We start from the raw sequence: 18,562 nt of genomic DNA, 5'->3' as shown, positions 1-18,562 counted from the left end.
TTATTTTTTAATTGTTTTATTTTTAAATAATGCTAGTAAATCCTGCTCTCCCTTCCTAGAAATTTTCTTCTCCCATGACAAATTCTCGATGGAAAGTTCCCCCTCTTCTCAACCCCTCCCCCAACCAAAAAAATCCTCCTGAAAACGCCTGTATACTTCCCAATAACCATTACTATATGTAAGCACAGGTCAAAGTTTGTAACTTGTTGCCCCCTCCCACGGGGACTGTGGGGGAGTAAGTCGTCCCCAAAGACATAGTTATAAGGTTTTTCGACTACGCTGAATAAAATGGCTATCTCAGAATTTTGATCCGTTGACTTTGGGAAAATAATTAGCGTGGGAGGGGGCCTAGGTGCCCTCCAATTTTTTTGGTCACTTAAAAAGGGCACTAGAACTTTTCATTTCCGTTAGAATGAGCCCTCTTGCAACATTCTAGGACAACTGGGTCGATACGATCACCTCTGGGAAAAAAAACAAAAAAAAAACAAAAAAAAAACAAATAAACACGCATCCGTGATCTGCCTTCTGGCAAAAAATGCAAAATTCCACATTTTTGAAGATAGGAGCTCGAAAATTCTACAGTAGGGTTCTCTGATACGCTGAATCTGATGGTGTGATTTTTCTTAAGATTCTATGATTTTTAGGGGGTGTTTCCCCCTATTTTCTTAAATAACGCAAATTATCGTAATCTGATGGTGCGATTTTCGTTTAGATTCTATGACTTTTAGGGGGTGTTTCCCCCTATTTTCCAAAATAACGCAAATTTTCTCAGGCTCGTAACTTTTGATGGGTAAGACTAAACTTGATGAAACTTATATATTTAAAACCAGCATTAAAATACAATTCTTATGATGCAGCTATTGGTATGAAAATTCTATTTTTTAGAGTTTTGGTTACTATTGAGCCGGGTCGCTCCTTACTACAGTTCGTTACCACGAACTGTTTGATGTCCCGGAGGAGTTTAAGTTCTTTTACGGAAGGGGTGATCGTATGAACTTTAGGAGAGGCTATTTTGATTGGAAATTGAAAGTTCTTGTTCAATTTGAAGAGTCAAAAGTGGTGGAGGCCCCCTCCCCCTAAAAAAAGACACTCTTTTTCCTAAGTACATCCGATTGAAATTTACAGATACTCATTTTGTGAAAAATAATCCAAAGATAATATAACAATTCCTCCAGGGATGACAACCCCCCAGCCCTGGGGCATGAGTTAGAAAATATGCCTCGAAAGCATATAACGTTTTTTTAAGTAATGGATGGCCGTATACACTTCGGATAGGGCTCATCTGATTTTAAAAATCGGAGATTTTAGTACTGTTTTTAAGAGTCAAGAGTGATTTAAAGGCAGTCAGTCCCCCCTCAAGCTCATAATTTCTCTAAATACATCCAATCAAAACACAGAAACAGCTAGTTCATTCAACAATTGTTGAAAGTAAATAACGACGAAGACCACACTGCCTTTCCGTCACAAACACCAAAAACAAGAAGAACAATAGGGAATTTCTTAAGACAGTGGGAAACAAATTAGAATGAATATTTTGGCCCTATGTCCAAGGGCCGTCCTCAGCAATACAAATAAGAAAAAACAACTTACAAGAGGATAAAATCAATAAAACTAAAATTAACAGTTTTTCAAAACAGTCTCAGCATCCTTACCTCAGCGAAGTTCAACCAGGATTGATAGATAAATTTTTATAAAACCAGGCAATTCCTTGAAAGTAAAGAAAACTATTTTAAAACACGTTTTTAACGCCAGCCTAGCTTTTTTCGCTGCTGATCTTATAGGTCTATTTGTGACAGGTTCTGTGTTAATATCTATTGGTTTTTTATAACATTTTTTAAGGTCATTTTTAATTAAATTTTTTGTATAAAGCGTTCAATGAATATTCTCCTAAATCTCTACTTACACTAATATTATTATTGATCTTAAGTCGGATTTCAACTGCTTCTCGAACTACTTGCTTTATGCCTAGATCATTGCTAATAGTTGCGGATTCTTCAAAAAATATTTTGTGGTGAGGATTTTCGAAAACATTGCTGATTAAAGCAGAATCAAAAGAAACAGAAGTAATATTATTAGAATTCAGAGCTTTGGCGATATCATCTTTATGTTGTTGTAGGCGTTTCTCGAAATTCTGGTGGGTTCTCCCTACATAGAATTTGCCACAGTCGAAAAATTCCCGAATATCTTTCTTTTCCCTTGATCTGCCTGAAAAATAGAGTTAAATGAAGACTAATTGTTCGTTCCACAATTTTAAGAGTGTTTTACACTTTTATACTATGATACGCTGGATGCATATACCTCCTCTCTTATTATGAATTAAATTAAAAAAAAAGTTTTTTAAAATGAAAGTAAGGAGCAACATTAAAACTTAAAACGAACAGAAATAACTCCGTATATGAAAGGGGCTTTTGCTCCTCAACGCCTCGCTCTTCACGCTAAAGTTTGACTCTTTCTCTGAACTCTATTTTTAAAACAGTGAGAAACTTTAGCGTATAGAGCGGGGCGTTGAGGAGGAAAAGCCCCTTTCATATACGGAGTAATTTCTTTTCGTTTTAAGTTTTAATGTTGCTCCTTACTTTCATTTAAAAAAAACTTGTTTTTTTAATTCAATTTCTGGACTTTTTAGAATTAATGCATGTTTTGATCTTGGCTCTCCGCACATAAATAATTAAAACGAAATTTGTATATTAATTAATTGCAATTAATCGGAAGATTTTGAGGAAAAAGGAGCGAGGGAGAAGGCCTTGTTGCCCTCCAAGTTTTTGATTGCTTAAAAAAGCAACTAGAACTTTTAATTTTTTACAAACGTTTTCATTGGTAAAAAATATACGTAACTTACCAATTAACTTACGTAACAAACTTCTATATTCGTATGTTTTTATTGCGTATATGAGGGGGTTCAACCCTCGTCAATACCTCACTCTTTACAATAAGGCTTATATTTTGTCCCAAGAGTGAGGCATAACGACGAGGTAAATCCCTCATATGCGTAATAATTTTTGTTCGTTTTAAGTTTTAATGCTGCTCCTTACTTTCAGCAGAAAAAAACTTTTCATATTTATTTTTTCATTGTTTTTTCAAATAATGCTAGAAAATCCTGCGCCCCCTTCATTGAAATTCTCTTCCCCCATGAGAAGTTTCTCCATGGAAATATCCTCCCATGTAACCCCCCTCCTCAATTCTCCACCCTAAACAAAAAAATACCCCTGAAAACGTCTGTACACTTCCCAGTAACCATTACTATATGTAAACACAGGTCAAAGTCTGTAACTTGCAGCCCCTCCCACGGGGACTGCGGAGAGTAAGTCGTTCATAAAAACATAGTTATTAGGTTTTTCGACTATGGTGAATAAAATGGCTATCTCAGAATTTTGATCCGGTTACTTTTGGGAAAAAATGAGCGTGGGAGGGGGCCTAGGTGCCCTCGAATTTTTTGGTCACTTAAAAAGGACCCTAGAACTTTTAATTTCCGTTAGAATGAGCCGTCTCGCGACGTTCTTGGACCACTCAGTCGATACGATCACCCTTGGGAAAAAAAAAACAAAAAAAAACAACAAATAAACACGCATCCGTGATCTGTCTTCTGGCAAAAAATGCGAAATTCCAAATTTTTGTAGATAGGAGCTTGAAACTTCTACAACCAAGTTTTCTGATACGCTGAATCTGATGGTGTGATTTTCGTTGAGATTGTATAACTTTTAGGGAGTGTTTTCCCCCTATTTTCTAAAATGAGGAACATTTTCTCAGGCTTGTAAATTTCGATGGATATAACTGATCTTGATGAAACTTATATATTTAAAATCAGCATTAAAATGCGATTCTTTTGATGTAACTATTGGTATCAAAATTCCATTTTTTAGGGTTTCGGTTACTATTGAGCCGGGTCGCTCCCTACTACAGTTTGTTACCACGAACTGTTTGATATAGAAATGGCAAAAATGTTGTCACGTGTTTAGGCACCACAAGGTTCAGTGTTGGGTCCGCTTCTTTACCTTATCTATGTTGATCTCATGCGTTTTTACCTGAAAGTTGTGTGTCTTACCTCGTTTGCTGATGATACAGTTTTAACTGTGATTGCCTCATCTGTGGAAGAGCTGGTGAGAAAAGCGAATCTTCCAGTGGAAAGGCTAGAGGTATTTACCTCATTAAGCCTGCTGTGCATAAATGTGCGCAAGACATTTTTTATGACGTTCTGCAGAGTTGGTACACCGCTAAATGTGTATGGACTCCCAACTTTATGTGGTAAACCAATTTGGAAAGCTGATCATCTCCGCTATTTTGTTTTTTATCTGGATCACCACCTGTCATGGAGATGTCACAGTGACGCTATCTCATCAAAAATCGCCCATGGGGTTGGCATACTTCGGCGTCTGCAGCACTTGTTCCCACATAGGATACTTCTAACTATATATTATTCGTTGGTTGATCCATATATCTCCAACGGCTGCCACCTATAGAACAGCAACCTCTTATCTAACTATAGAAGAGTGCAAATTGTACAAAATAAAACTGTTAGAATGATAGGTAGATGTATCCAGGATGTGCATGACACATGTGCTTCCTTTAAATCGCTGAAGCTCCTTAATATCGGTCAGAATAGAGATTACCGGGCTGCTGTATTTGTGTTTCAGTGTATGAATGGCCTAGCCCCGGATGCCTTTAAGAGTTTTTACCAAACAAATAGTGATCTTCATAATTATGGAACAAGGCATAATAATGATATAGTTGTGGATTTACGTCTTGGTACCCGGTCTTCATTCTCAATGAAGCACCTGGGTCCAAATGTATGGAATGAACAATGAGTGAGCATTAGGACGGCGGAACACGTACCTCAGTTTAAAAAGAAATTAAAAGATTATTTTTGGGGGATAAATGCTGAATTTTACTATTGGTGGTAGGGGGATTAGGGAAGGAAGGGTGGGTTTTGGGAGGTAAGGGTGGGGCTTGGGAGGTAAGGGTGGGCTAGGGAGGAAAGGGTGCGCAGGGGAGTAAGATGGGGTTGGGAAGAATGAAAGGGAGGAGAGAGAGTTGTGTATTAATGGGTAAGAGAGATTGGATTTGCTATTATAGGTAAGTAGATATGTTGACTTTCGCGCAAATACAAACCCTCATAGGTTTTTCCCAGCGCGAAAGTGTTGTATTTTGTTATTTATTTGTGAATTTTGAAGTAAAAACTTGAACTTGAACTAAAAACTTGCTACGATAAAATATTTGTCTCACCCCTTTGTTAATGGAGCCAGATTTAACTTTGGGCTAAAAACAAGATTCCAATGCTGTTGCTGCTGTTTTGCTTTTTTCTTCAAATATTTACTGTTTCATATTATGAACCAAATATGACTAAGAAAAAAGTAGAAAATAATATAACAAAATAAATTCACAAATTGAAATAATAAAAACTAACAGAATCAGCAGTTGTGTATAGAGCTACGAAGGTAGGCATGTAAGGCAGCTGCCTTGTGTGGCGAGGTTGGGGGGGACCATCAGGGGGCAGTTGCCCAGTTTTGTAAAATCTGTGACGTTTGATTCGCTTTTTTTTGCGGGAAAGGGGGCCTCTGTAATTAATGTTTACTCTGCTACCACTAACATTAGGAACGGCTTTAGTTTTTCATATGGTCTTGGGCTAAATCTTGCCTTGTTATTAAACAAAAACAAAACAAGTTTTTTTAAATGAAAGTAAGGAGCGACATTAACACTTAAAACGAACAGAAATTACTCCGTATATGAAAAAGGCTGCTTCCTCATCAACGCCCCGCTCTTTACGCTAAAGTTTGACTCTTTCTCTCAACTCCTCTTTTTAAAAGAGTAAAAAACTTTAGTGTAAAGAGCGGGGCGTTGATGAGGAAGCAAAGTTTTTCATATACTGAGTAATTTCTGTTCGTTTTAAGTTTTAATGTCGCTCCTTACTTTCATTTAAAAAAACCTTTTTTTTTGTTTAATTTCTGGACGTTTTTGAATTAATGCATGTTTTGATCTTGGCTCTTCGCACATAAATAATTAAAACGAAATTTGCATATTAATTTTTTTGGGCTAAATGGCTTTTTCATAGTTTTAATCGGAAGATTTTGAGAAAAAAGCAGCGAGGGAGGAGGCCTAGTTTCCTTGTAATTTTTTGATTACTTAAAAAGGCAACTATAACTTTTAATTTTTTACGAACGCTTTCATAAGTAAAAAATATACGTAACTAACGAATTAGCCTACGAAGCGAATTTCTATATTCATATGTTTTTATTGCGTATATGAGGGGGCTCATCCCTCTTCGATACCTCGCTCTTTACACTAAAGCTTAAATTGTGTCCCATTTCCTCAAGAATGACCCCTGAATCACAAAGGCCGTAGAATAAATAGTTGAAATTGCTAAAAATACTTTAGCGTAAAGAGCGAGGTATTACGAGGAGGTAAACCCCTCATATGCGTAATAATTTATGTCCGTTTTAAGTTTTAATGCTGCTCCTCACTGTCAGTAGAAAAAACTTTTCATATTTATTTTTTCATTGTTTTTTAAATACTGCTAGAAAATCCCGCGCCCCCTCGATTGAAAGTCTCTTCCCCCATGAGAAGTTCCTCCATGGAAAGATCCTCCCAAGTAGCCCCCCCTCAACTCTCCCCCCAAACCAAAAACTTCGCCCTTAAAACGTCTGTACACTTCCCAGCAGCCATCACTATATGTAAAAACAGGTCAAAGTTTGTAACTTGCAGCCCCTCCCACGGGGACTGCGGGGGAGTAAGTAGTCCCCAAAGACATAGTTATTAGGTTTCTCGACTATGGTGAACAAAATGGCAATCTCAGAATTTTGATCCGGTGACTTTGGGGAAAAATGAGCGTGGGAGGGGGCCTAGGTGCCCTCTAATTTCTTGTCACTTACAAAGGGCACTAGAACTTTTAATTTTCGTTAGAATGAGCCCTTTTAAGACATTCTAGGACGACTGAGTCCATACAATCAACCCTGGGAAAAAAAAACAAAACAAACAAATAAACAAATAAACACGCATCCGTGATTTGTCTTCTGGCAAAAAATGCGAAATTCCACATTTTTGTAGATAGAAGCTTAAAACTTCTACAATAAGGTTCTCTGATACGCCAAATCTGATGGTGTGATTTTCGTTAAAATCGTATAAACTTTTAGAGGATGTTTTCCCCTATTTTCTAAAATGAGGCAAATTTCCTCAGGCTCGTAACTTTTGATGGGTAAGAATAATCTTGATGAAACTTATATTATATACTATGTATCAAAATTCCATTTATTAGTGTTTCGGTTACTATTGAGCCGGGTCGCTCCTTACTACAGTTCGTTACCACGAACTGTTTGATGAAAAGTCTGAGACATAGGCTTGACGGTAGCAACGATAGTTATCTCCCTCTGCAAACGGCAGTGTTCTAAATTATGTTTTGGTGTAAGTGTATGAGCTATTGTATACACAAAGTATAGTACCTGTTTCCCAAACATAAATATAAGAAATACCTGAATGTGATTGTAACTATTGTAGTATAGTATGTATTGTAGTATTGTAGATTGTAACTGATTGTACATGGATTGCGATTCTTTTGATGTAACTATTTGTATCAAAATTCCATTTTTCAGAGTTTCGGTTACTATTGAGCCGGGTCGCTCCTTACTACAGTTCGTTACCACGAACTGTTTGATGAAAAGTCTGAGACATAAGCTTGACGGTAGCAACGATAGTTATCTCCCTCTGCAAACGGCAGTGTTCTAAATTAATGTTTTCGTGTAGGTTGTATGAGCTATTGTATACACAAAGTATAGTACCTGTTTCCCAAACATAAATATAAGAAATACCTGGATTGTACCACCTAAGTTTTGAATCTAAATAAATAGATTGAAGTATACCCCTTCCTATATGCTTACGCAACATCTTTAGGCCCGTGTCCCTCTAAAAGCTAGAGAAGTTCTGAGTGTTCTAAAATCTTTTATGTATTTTGCTTAACTCGCCTATTTACGATGTTGCCTTGAATTTATCCCCCTTTGTAAAAATACACACCTTGAACCAAGTTCTGCGAACGTCTCTCAGTTAATTTATACTTTTTCATATAATTTGGGTAAGAAGAAAGCAAATACATTTTGAGTAGGAAGAAAGTAAATGGTTGCCTTTTTTATGCTCTTTCCCAATATAATTAGCAGTTTTGAGGCAAATTTCATTTTGAGCCCTTAATGGAACCCCAAAAGGTAAGTTATCATAGTTTTCAATCTATATACAAGGTTGAAAAATAATTAGCAGTTTTGAGGCAAATTCCATTTTGAGCCCTTAATGGGACCCCAAAAGGTAAGCTATCATAGTTTTCAATCTATACACAAGGTTAAACAATAATTAGCAGTTTTGAGGCAAATTCCATTTTGAGCCCTTAATGGAACCCCAAAAGGTAAGTTATCATAGTTTTCAATCTATATACAAGGTTGAAAAATAATTAGCAGTTTTGAGGCAAATTCCATTTTGAGCCCTTAATGGGACCCCAAAAGGTAAGCTATCATAGTTTTCAATCTATACACAAGGTTAAACAATAATTAGCAGTTTTGAGGCAAATTCCATTTTGAGCCCTTAATGGGACCCCAAAAGGTAAGTTATCATAGTTTTCAGTCTATATACAAGGTTAAAAAATAGTTAGGAATTAATTAGATATAAAAACTTAGCTGTTAAATTAGCCCTTATGCAACTCTCTATGACGCTTCCGTGCCCTGCTAGCAACAAAGATAAAAAAATGCAAAACCAAAAAAAGAGATAAGTGCTAGCCATGCAAAGAATGCAATTTTCCTTGTTGTTTAATAGGGGGGACTGGGAATTTCCTATTTAGGATAATTCAACAATGGTGACTCCTGTAATATACTATTGTTTATCTCTGAAACCATTTTCGTTAGGTTTCAGTCTCTTTTTAAAAATTATTGCAGATTTGTTTTCTAATAATATTTTACCATTTAGATGAATTTTTAAACTTCATTTTTAAATTTAAAATTTAAGTTAAAACGTATATTTAAAATTTTAGTTACTACGGGCTGTTTCAAGCCCCCAAAAGTAAGCAAAATGAAGTTTGCCGCAAAGAAGCGCGACCTCTCTTTTTGAACGGGGGGAGGGGACAAAAATATTTTTTTAAATACTGGTATTTTCAAAAATCCTAAGTTTCTTGAGGGTCAGACCCCAAGCCCCCTACCCCTTGGTGTGTCCTGGATAGTAACTGTTTTTAAAAAAGAGCACGTACCTGGATGATTACCCACTAATTTGTAAATCCAAATCCCTCTCTAAATATTTTGTAGCTTAACCCGTCTTGCAAAAAATTGTGGGAGTATACGCCCATCATTGATAAAACTAACTGAAGCTCCTATCGTTTCTAACAAAACCAAGCCTTTGACTTAGAAATGTCACCTGCGCGAAACGGAAAAGAGATTTCCTGGCATCAAAAGTTAACTACAATCTGAACAGTTGCGGTTTGAAATTAATTTTAGTTTATTTACATTAGTGATATTGCCCAATTTCTTATCTCTAGTTAGTTCAGTTATAGTAGCTACTTCTGGAAGGGCCGCGCACTCTTAGCTACCTGGTGTATACTGCTAGTACCAAGACGTCTGGCAAACTTCTGGCTTGTATCTTCGTGTGAAATTCATGTGTCACTCGAACGTGTGAACGTGTTTCGTGTGGAAAACTTCACGTCAAGCATGGTGCGGGCCACATTGGGCAAGCAGCTTTTCAAATTTGGTGACCAGGGGCGTCGTTTAGAAGTCGCTGGTTACCAGGGACAAGGTTCCTTATAATTTGGACAAAAAAATTATATATCTTATGCCCCTTGACTTTCCAGATATGGACCCCTCTTGCCCCCCTCCCAATAAAAATGCTTGAGATTTGCTCCAGTAGGTGACCCATTGTTAGTCCCAAAATGGTATTGATAATCACAATTAATGGCACTGAAGGCTCAGGCGAAAAATATTTAAATGGTTAAAGTTTTGAAAACAGATTTCTAGGTGATAATCAAGACGAATAAAACTGAAAGTCTAACATTTAGGTGCAATAATATCTTCAGGGGCGTAGCTACAGTATTTTTACTGGGGGGCAAGAGGGGGTCCTATTGATGTAGGTGCTATTCAAGCACTAGTTAAGAAACGTAACTTTAACAAACACACTTCTTGGTGAATTTAAAAAAAATACATAACACACTATAATATAAAAAATTTTGAATAAAAGTGCTGGCACTAAAATTGCTGACTAAAATTGCCAGCAATAAAATGTGAGCAATGAAATGCTGAAGACAACAGTACTATTGCACCAACAAGCTTTCGGGTGGGCAAAGGTGTATGTCATGTACAATAAGATTTTTTTCAGCCAAACTCACCGCTAATGCCTTATTACACATCCCTCCTTTACTTCTCCATATCCGTACGCCCATACCCGTACGCCCAGCATAAAATGCTCAATATCATAATTGAACCAAGTGCTATTCTAATAGCCAGGGTATTGTGCTATTTATTTGCTTGTAATTTTGACTGTAAGATTTAATTTGTTGTACTAAATTCTTAATAGACGTGAAATATTGAAGTATTATTTAGGATTATTTATTAAATCATGATTTTTTGTGGGTTTGCAGATTTATATTAATAAATAGCATTGATATCAGCATGTCAAATCAAGCCAAAACAAAAATCAATGGCAGCAAAATTGTGCTACCTAAGCAAAAATACAGGATAAATAAAAGCATTATCACAAATTTGGTAGCATTATATTGTGACATATTCCCCACATTTAAATAGCACTACATTTAAAATATAAATTATTCAAAAAATAAAGTTAGGATTATCAACTTATCTGTCGGGAATTGTTTGGCCTAGAATATCCAGAAAATAAAAACAATTCTTGCCATCACGGCGGTAGAAACCGTAGATTAATTAGAAATTGCCAGGGAAGCCAATTGGAAGGGAAAAGTGACTCCTAGAGTTCGAATGCCTTTTTCTTTGTATCATTTTTTAAGAAAAACTAATTCTATAAAAATTTACTCAAAAGTTTTTCTTACGTGAATCAGGATATTGGGGTATACATTTCTGGGGGAGGGGGAGGGTTACACTTGATATCGATCATATGAGCATAATTCTCTTTACAAGCAAAGCCTGGTCTCGCAGTACTGCTTGATAAAACTTTTAACAATAGAAAAAGTGAATGGATCGGTACCACTTAGCCTATACGTGCACACAAAATTTCTACATAATGAGAAAAATACACATATTTTTTTTAAATTCATTTTATTCTATTATCAGCAGACATTTCGTACAGCATGCTGATGCAGAGATAAATTTTTCATAAGTAGCGCTGGTGCTGTGTGAAATACGACTAATTGTGGTCATAATTTTTAGAACATTTATGGCAATTTTCTTCTTGGAGCTGATAAGAAGAAATATTTAGAAAAACAAAAAAAACAACAAGTCAGCATGGTATTATACGTAGAGGCAGTTCTATATTTATGAGTTTTTGTGACTATGTGGGTTTATGTGATAAGAAATAGGACGTTATCAGCACTTATTAGGCATTTCAATGAAAAATAAAAGAATGGGAGTTTCAACTTAATACTGGAAATGAAAATTAAAACAATTACATGATTCCTGGAACGAAACTTATTTTCTTTGTCAATGATTTCTTTTTCATTCAGGAAACTATGGCTGTATATGTGAAAAAATAGTAATGTGGCATTTATTGTGAAGTTTAATGTAACCCTGTTTTTCTCGTTTTCCTTATGTTAAAAAAGAGCATGAATTAATTAAAAAAAGTATCTGCTGAAAGTAAAGAGCAAATTTGACGCTAAGAACGAACTTTAAAATTTTAAAGCTTCTTAAAGCAGTTTTAAATTTACTTAATAAATTATATTTTTAAAATTATTGGGGGAGGGGCCTCAACGAAACCACTAAGTATCTCAAGAATCTGGGACTATTTTTTACATATCAGAGGGTACAATCCGAAATTTTAACCTCGTAGCCAAAGAGTAAGGATAGCTTATGGCAAGAAGCGTTTAAATTTTCTGGATATTCTTACTCAAACAATGCTCAGCGAGTAAGTTTATAATTTACACATTCATTTCGAATACTTTAAAGTAAAAATATTGTCGCTATTTCAAATGAAAAGAAAATTTCCCGGGGGATTCTCCACAGAGGAGAATTTCCACAGGGGTGAAAGACAATTTATCCGCCGAGTTTTTTCACCAGACAACACCCTTTTTGTAATTTTTTATTTAGAAAAAAGGAAAAAAAAATAAGCCAAAGCACTCTATAAAGAATAATTAAATATAAAAATAGCTTATAAATGAGCCCTTAATTAGCTCTCTGTGATGTCTATGTGTCCGGTCCAGCCTTTCCGTTCCAAAAATGACACCCATATTACGCTTTTAGTGCACCATGTGGTACTTAATGACTGCCTTATCGAGTCTTGCCATATAAAAATTATAAGACATAAGATTTATCTCTTATGAGTCCTTAAACAGCTCTCTATGATGTTCCAGTGTCTCAATAGGGACAAAGAAAAATAAAAAAGGACATATTGCTGTTGCCAATGTAAAAACTGCTGTTATGGTAATTTGAAGGGTTTACTTTTTGATATGCTAAGACACCATTTTCAAATCACATACAACTGAATGACTCGATGCACGGGGCTGCTGGAATAGTGCAAGTATCGTCTTTGCTAAATAGTAACTTTTCTTCGTTATTGCTTGAAGAAAAATGTCCTTTTGAAGACTTAGGGAAGGAACGGGCCACCTTGACTTTTTAACTGCTTAGTACAACCCAACCCCATAAGGTGAAAGAGTCTATATCTATATTTATATTAATATAGATAATATTAATTATAATAATAATAATAATTATTATATAATAATATAATATATTATATAATAATTATATAATAATATAATATATAATAATAATAATAATATAATATATTATTATAATATAATAATTATAATATTAATATAGATATATTAATTATAGATATATTCTATATCTATATATATATCTATATTAGATATCTATATTTAGTTGGCTTTTCTTCCCATTTTTGCAATTAGGACTACAGTTGGGTTGTAGAACAATGTTTATCTATCCCTTTTCATGTTTCTATTCCTAATTTTTATCGTCGGATTAATGTTTTCAATAAAACAGTAGTTTTTCTAGAATTTTACAAACATCAGCAAATATCATAAAGTTTGTTTGAATTAAAATGGAATAGTTGTGGGCATCAAGCCATGGCTAATTATAGAAATGCCAAGACAGATAGTCCGATTGAGTGAGAAGTAAATCTGGCATTAATCCCCCCCGCCTTATTAAGATAGTATAAAAAGGAGATTAGTTCATTTGTTAATAGATATGTCTATCTATTATCCGTCCATGCGTCATTGCTAGGGTAGTAGAACAAACTTAGATAGTCATAGAACTAAGATAGCGATATAACCTATAGTTTCGCAAGTTTTTGGTTAATTTGGCTCGGGTAAACGGCGGGAGTAAGTGTGCCTCTCTTATTGGACCAATATCTGTTTGTTATCTTTTAGTAAGTCACCCCTGCCTAGAGTCCCAGGAAGGGTGACCAATACAAGGGACGCTCACCTATGGTCTTAAGGCAGATTGAACCAAGAGTTTAGATTTGAAACATGAGACCCTTGGTTTCGACTAGAATCTGAGGCAAACTAGCGTCTAAAGTCCAAATGAGGTCATTCTGCAATGAGTGTCAGGCAAGGCAATTGATCCAATTTATAAACTCAGACATTTGCTAGACTAATTAAAAAGTTAATTTAACGTTATTTGAACAACAAGTTGCCTAAAATTGTAAAGGGGAATAAGAGTCCAAAGCCTACAAGGGCCCCCTGTCTGACTCAAATGTTATGCAAGTAAGCTTGCAATTATAATCTAAGACAGTTGGGCTGATAAAAATTCAAATGTCTGTGCTTGTGTCTTGGGTTTGACTGTCTAGGCTTTTTCACAAGATTTAGTATGCAAACATAAACTTAGAACAGAAAGATAAGTCTGCCAACCAGGATAAGAATATTGGAAGCTACAGTGATGACAGTGATCAAACATGGCTCTGAATCATTGTTGCTCCGTAAAGCGGATGAAGATTACTACTACTAGAACTAACAACTCACCACAGTACCAAGCCGACTGAGGCCTATACAGCTAAGCACGCTTCTCTTCCATCCCAATCTAATCAGAGCCTTCCTCCTTACACCCTCCCAAGAAGTTCCCATTTCCTTTAAATCGCCCTTTATGACATCCTCCCGCCCCAAGCGAGGACGACCTGCTTACCGTTTAGCCCTAGGTGGTTGACCGAAAAGGACAATCTTCGGCAACCTGTCATTCTTCATCCACAGAATGTGCCCTACCCATCTCAACCTTTCTTTCATTATAACCCTTGAAAGTGGGATTGAACCACACTTTCCATACAGCTTACTCTTTGAAATACGATCAGTCAGCCGGATACCTAGAACAACTTCAGAGCCATACTTGACCACTGTCATTACCGTGCATTCCAATATTCTAATCTTGGTTTGCAGATCTTCCTAATCTTTCAAACCTTTTTTTAATTGTAAAAAAATACCCTGAACCTTGGCTATTCTACTTTTAACATTTTCACTGCTCCAACCTTCTTTAATAATAATACTACCAAGGTAAGTGAAGCTGCCCACCTGATCAATCTTGTCGTTAGCCAACGTCACCTTTTCATCTTCACTGATTCTTGGTCTTGGTGACTTAGTCTTCTTAACATTAATTTTCAAACCTGTTGAAGCACCCTGAACTCCCAAAACCTCTAGATGTTCATTCATTTTGCTCACACTTTCATCTAGAGGCTTATATCATCTGCATAATCGAAGTCTTGGATATTTCTTTTCCTCCCCATTTGATTTCGTTGTCTCCCATTGCCTCTCCGTTGCTCCTTAAGACGAAGTCCATCAAAATAATCCACATAAAGAGGGCACTTAACTCCTGATTTAATACAAAACCAGCTGTTAACCTCATGTCTTACCTTAACCGCAACAGTAATTTTTCATCGTATATAGCACTAATCCCTTTGATGTATTTGATCTGGTATACCATATAATGCTTTTCTAACAGTTCATGGTAAATAGATTTTCTGTAAATAGTAAAATTGAGTTTATCTAAGCTAAGAATAATTTGCACATCAAGGAATGACATTTTATTTGAAGTTTCAACTATCAAACAGTTCGTGGTAACGAACTACAGTAAGAAGCAACCTGGCTCAATAGTAGGCTAACCAAAACTCTAAAAAAAGGAATTTTTATAACAATAGTTACATCAAAAGAATTGCATTGTCATGCTGATTTTAAATATATAAGTTTCATTAAGTTTAGACTTACCCATAAAAAGTTACGAGCCTGCGAAAATTTGTCTTATTTTAGAAAATAGGGGGTTAACACCCTTTAAAAGTCATAGAATCTAAACGAAAATCGCACCATCAGATTCAGCGTATCAGAGAGCCCTTTTGAACAATTTTCAAGCTCCTATCTACAAAAATGTGGAATTTTGTATTTTTTTGGCAGAAGACAGATCACGGATGCGTGTTTATTTGTTGTTTTTTTGTTATTTTCCCCCAGGGCTGATCGTATCGATCCATTGGTCCTAGAATCTTGCGAGAAAGCTCATTCTAACGGAAATAAAAAGTTCTAGTGCCCTTTTTCAGTGATCAAAAAAATTGTAGGGCACTTAGGCCCCCTCCCAAGCTAATTATTTTCCCAAAGTCACCAAATCAAAATTCTGAGATAGCCATTCTATTAAACGTAGTCGAAAACCCTTATAACTATGTCTTTGGGACGAATTACTCCCCCACAGTCCCCGTGGGAGGGGCTACAAGTTACAAACTTTGACCAGTGCTTACATATAGTAATGGTTATTTGTAAGTGTACATACGTTTTCAGGGGGATTTTTTTTTGGGGGGGGGGTGAAAAGAGGGGGATATGTTACGGGAACTTTCCTTGGAGGAATTTATCATGGGGGAAGAAAATTTCCATTAAGGGAGCGCAGGATTTTCTAACATTATGAAAAATAAAACAATGAAAAAATAAATATGAAAAGTTTTTCTCTACTGAAAGTGAGGAGCAGCATTAAAATTTAAAACGAGCAGAAATTATTGCGCATAGAGGGGTTTACCTCCTCGTAATACCTCACTCTTCACGCTAAAGTATTTTTAGTAATTTCAACTATTTATTCTACGGCCTTTGTTAATCAAGGGTCATTCTTAAGGAATTGGGACAGAATTTAAACTTTAGTGTAAAGAGCGAGGTATCGACGAGGGGTGAACTTCCTCATATAAAAATAAAACATACGAATGTAGAAGTTATTCATAAGCATACTAAAACCTATAAAGATAACACTGCTTTTCTACGCTGCAAGAAAAAATTACTTTAAATCAATCAGATTTTTCTTTGTTTGTCAAGATACGCAAAACAATATATAAAAAATACCCCGGCTATATATTTATTTGCCAGATATACAAACCCACGCAAAATAACAGATACCTTCACTCTAAATCCAATCATCCTTCCCGAATCGGAGAAGGCAAATTTTATTTCCGAAATGAATCATTATTTTCATTTCTCCTCGGAGCCAAATATTAAACAGTTAGACTTAATTCAAGCATGTGCATAAGATTTTTTTTTTCGGGGGAACCGGGATAATACATTTGTTCCAAAAGGCGAATAAGAAATCGAAACTTATTTGAAAATATGAATTAGAGACTCCCAGGAATCTATGAAAAACTTAGGATTTGAGGAGGGACCTGAGCCCAGTCTCTCTCAAAATACACCCCTGACTTAATTACGGGACACTTTCCCAAAGATTTTTACAACGTAACAACACTTGGCAGTAACAAATCGTCGTAGACCAACACAATCATATAATTGCGGAAGGAGTTATCAAACAGTTCGTGGTAACGAACTGTAGTAAGGAGCGACCCGGCTCAATAGTAAACGAAACTCTAAAAAATGGAATTTCGATACTAAAAGATATATCAAAAGAATCGGATTTTTATGCTGATTTTAAATATATAAGTTTCATCAAATTTACTCTTTGTCATCAAAAGTTACGAACCTGAGAAAATTTGCCTTATTTTGGAAAATAGGGGGTAACACCCCCTAAAAGTCATAGGATCTTAACGAAAATTACACCATCGCATTCAACGTATCAGAGAACCCTATAGAAAAAATTCCAAGGTCCAATCTACAAAAATGTGGAATTTCGTATTTTTTGCCAGAAGACAAATCACGGGTGCGTGTTTATTTGTTTTTTTTTTTTTTTTTTTCCCAGGGGTCATCGTATCGACCAAGTGGTCCTAGAGTTTTGCAAGAGGGCTCATTCTAACGGAAATGAAAAGTTCTAGTGCCCTTTTTAAGTGACCAAAAAAATTGGAGGGCACCTAGGCCCCCTCCCACGCTCATTTTTTCCCAAATTCAACGGATCAAAATTTTGAGATAGCCATTTTGTTCCGCATAGTCGAAAACCATAATAACTATGTCTTTGGGGATGACTTACCCCCCACAGTACCTGGGGGAGGGGCTGCAAGTTACAAACTTTGACCAATGTTTACATACAGTAATGGTTACTGGGAAGTGTACTGATGTTATCAGGGGGATTTTTTGGGTTTGGGTGTGGGGTTCAGGGGAGGGGGCTATATGGGAGGATCTTTCCTTAGAGGAGTATTTCATGGGGGAAGAGAAATTCAATGAAAAGGGCGCAGGACTTTCTAGCATTACTATAAAAAAAAAACAATGAAAATATAAACATGAAAAAGTTTTTTCAATTGAAAGTAAGGAGAAGCATCAAAACTTAAAACGAACAGAGATTATTACGCATATGAAGGGTTCTAAAAATGCTTTAGCATAAAGAGCGAGGTATTTAGGAGGAGATAAATGCTTCGCTCTTTATGCTAAAAATTTTTTAAATAATTTCAACTATTTATCCTACGGCCTTTCTGATTCAGGGGTCATTCTTAAAGAATTGGGATAAAACGTAACGTAAGTTACGTAAGTTATGTACGTTTGTTACGTAAGTTAATTCTTAAGTTACGTTTTTTTTATTAATAAAAACGTTCGTTAAAAATAAAAAGATCTAGTTGCCTTTTTGAGTAACCAAAAAATTGGAAGGCAACTAGACCTCCTTCCCCACCCCTTATTTCTCAAAATCGTCTGATCAAAACTAAGAGAAAGCCATTTAGCCAAAAAAAGAATTAATATGCAAATTTCATTTTAGTAATTTATGTACGGAGAGCCAAAATCAGACATGCATTAATTCAAAAACTTTCAGAAATTAAATAAAAAAAAACAAGTTTTTTTAAATGAAAGTAAGGAGCGACATTAAAACTTAAAACGAACAGAAATTACTCCGTATATGAAAGGGGCTTTTCCTCCTCGACAACCCGCTCCTTGCGCTAAAGTTTGATTCTTTCTCGCAACTCTACTTTTTAAAACAATAAAAAACTTTAGCGCAAGGAGCGGGGTGTCGAGGAGGAAAAGCCCCTTTCATATACGGAGTAATTTCTGTTCGTTTTAAGTTTTAATGTCGCTCCTTACTTTCATTTAAAA

At 35.7% G+C, this 18,562-nt stretch overlaps 1 protein-coding gene across 4 annotated transcripts in view; it reads right to left on the bottom strand.

The window, feature by feature from the left end:
- LOC136026571 (protein halfway-like) overlaps nucleotides 1-18,562 on the bottom strand; it is a 120,826-nt gene that overhangs the window by 78,686 nt on the left and 23,578 nt on the right. Inside the window, exon 1 of one of the 4 annotated variants that reach the window (XM_065703271.1) lies at nucleotides 9,373-9,396. The exons of 1 other annotated variant lie outside the window; for it this stretch is intronic. The gene's annotated coding sequence lies outside the window, so the exon portion shown is untranslated. 2 more of the 4 variants (XM_065703272.1, XM_065703268.1) reach the window with 2 other exon arrangements.

This window comes from Artemia franciscana, chromosome 4 (genome assembly GCF_032884065.1).
Source record: "Artemia franciscana chromosome 4, ASM3288406v1, whole genome shotgun sequence".
Taxonomy (NCBI): domain Eukaryota; kingdom Metazoa; phylum Arthropoda; class Branchiopoda; order Anostraca; family Artemiidae; genus Artemia; species Artemia franciscana.
Note: the sequence above shows the minus strand (reverse complement) of the source record. Positions and strands in the feature narration are given on the sequence as shown.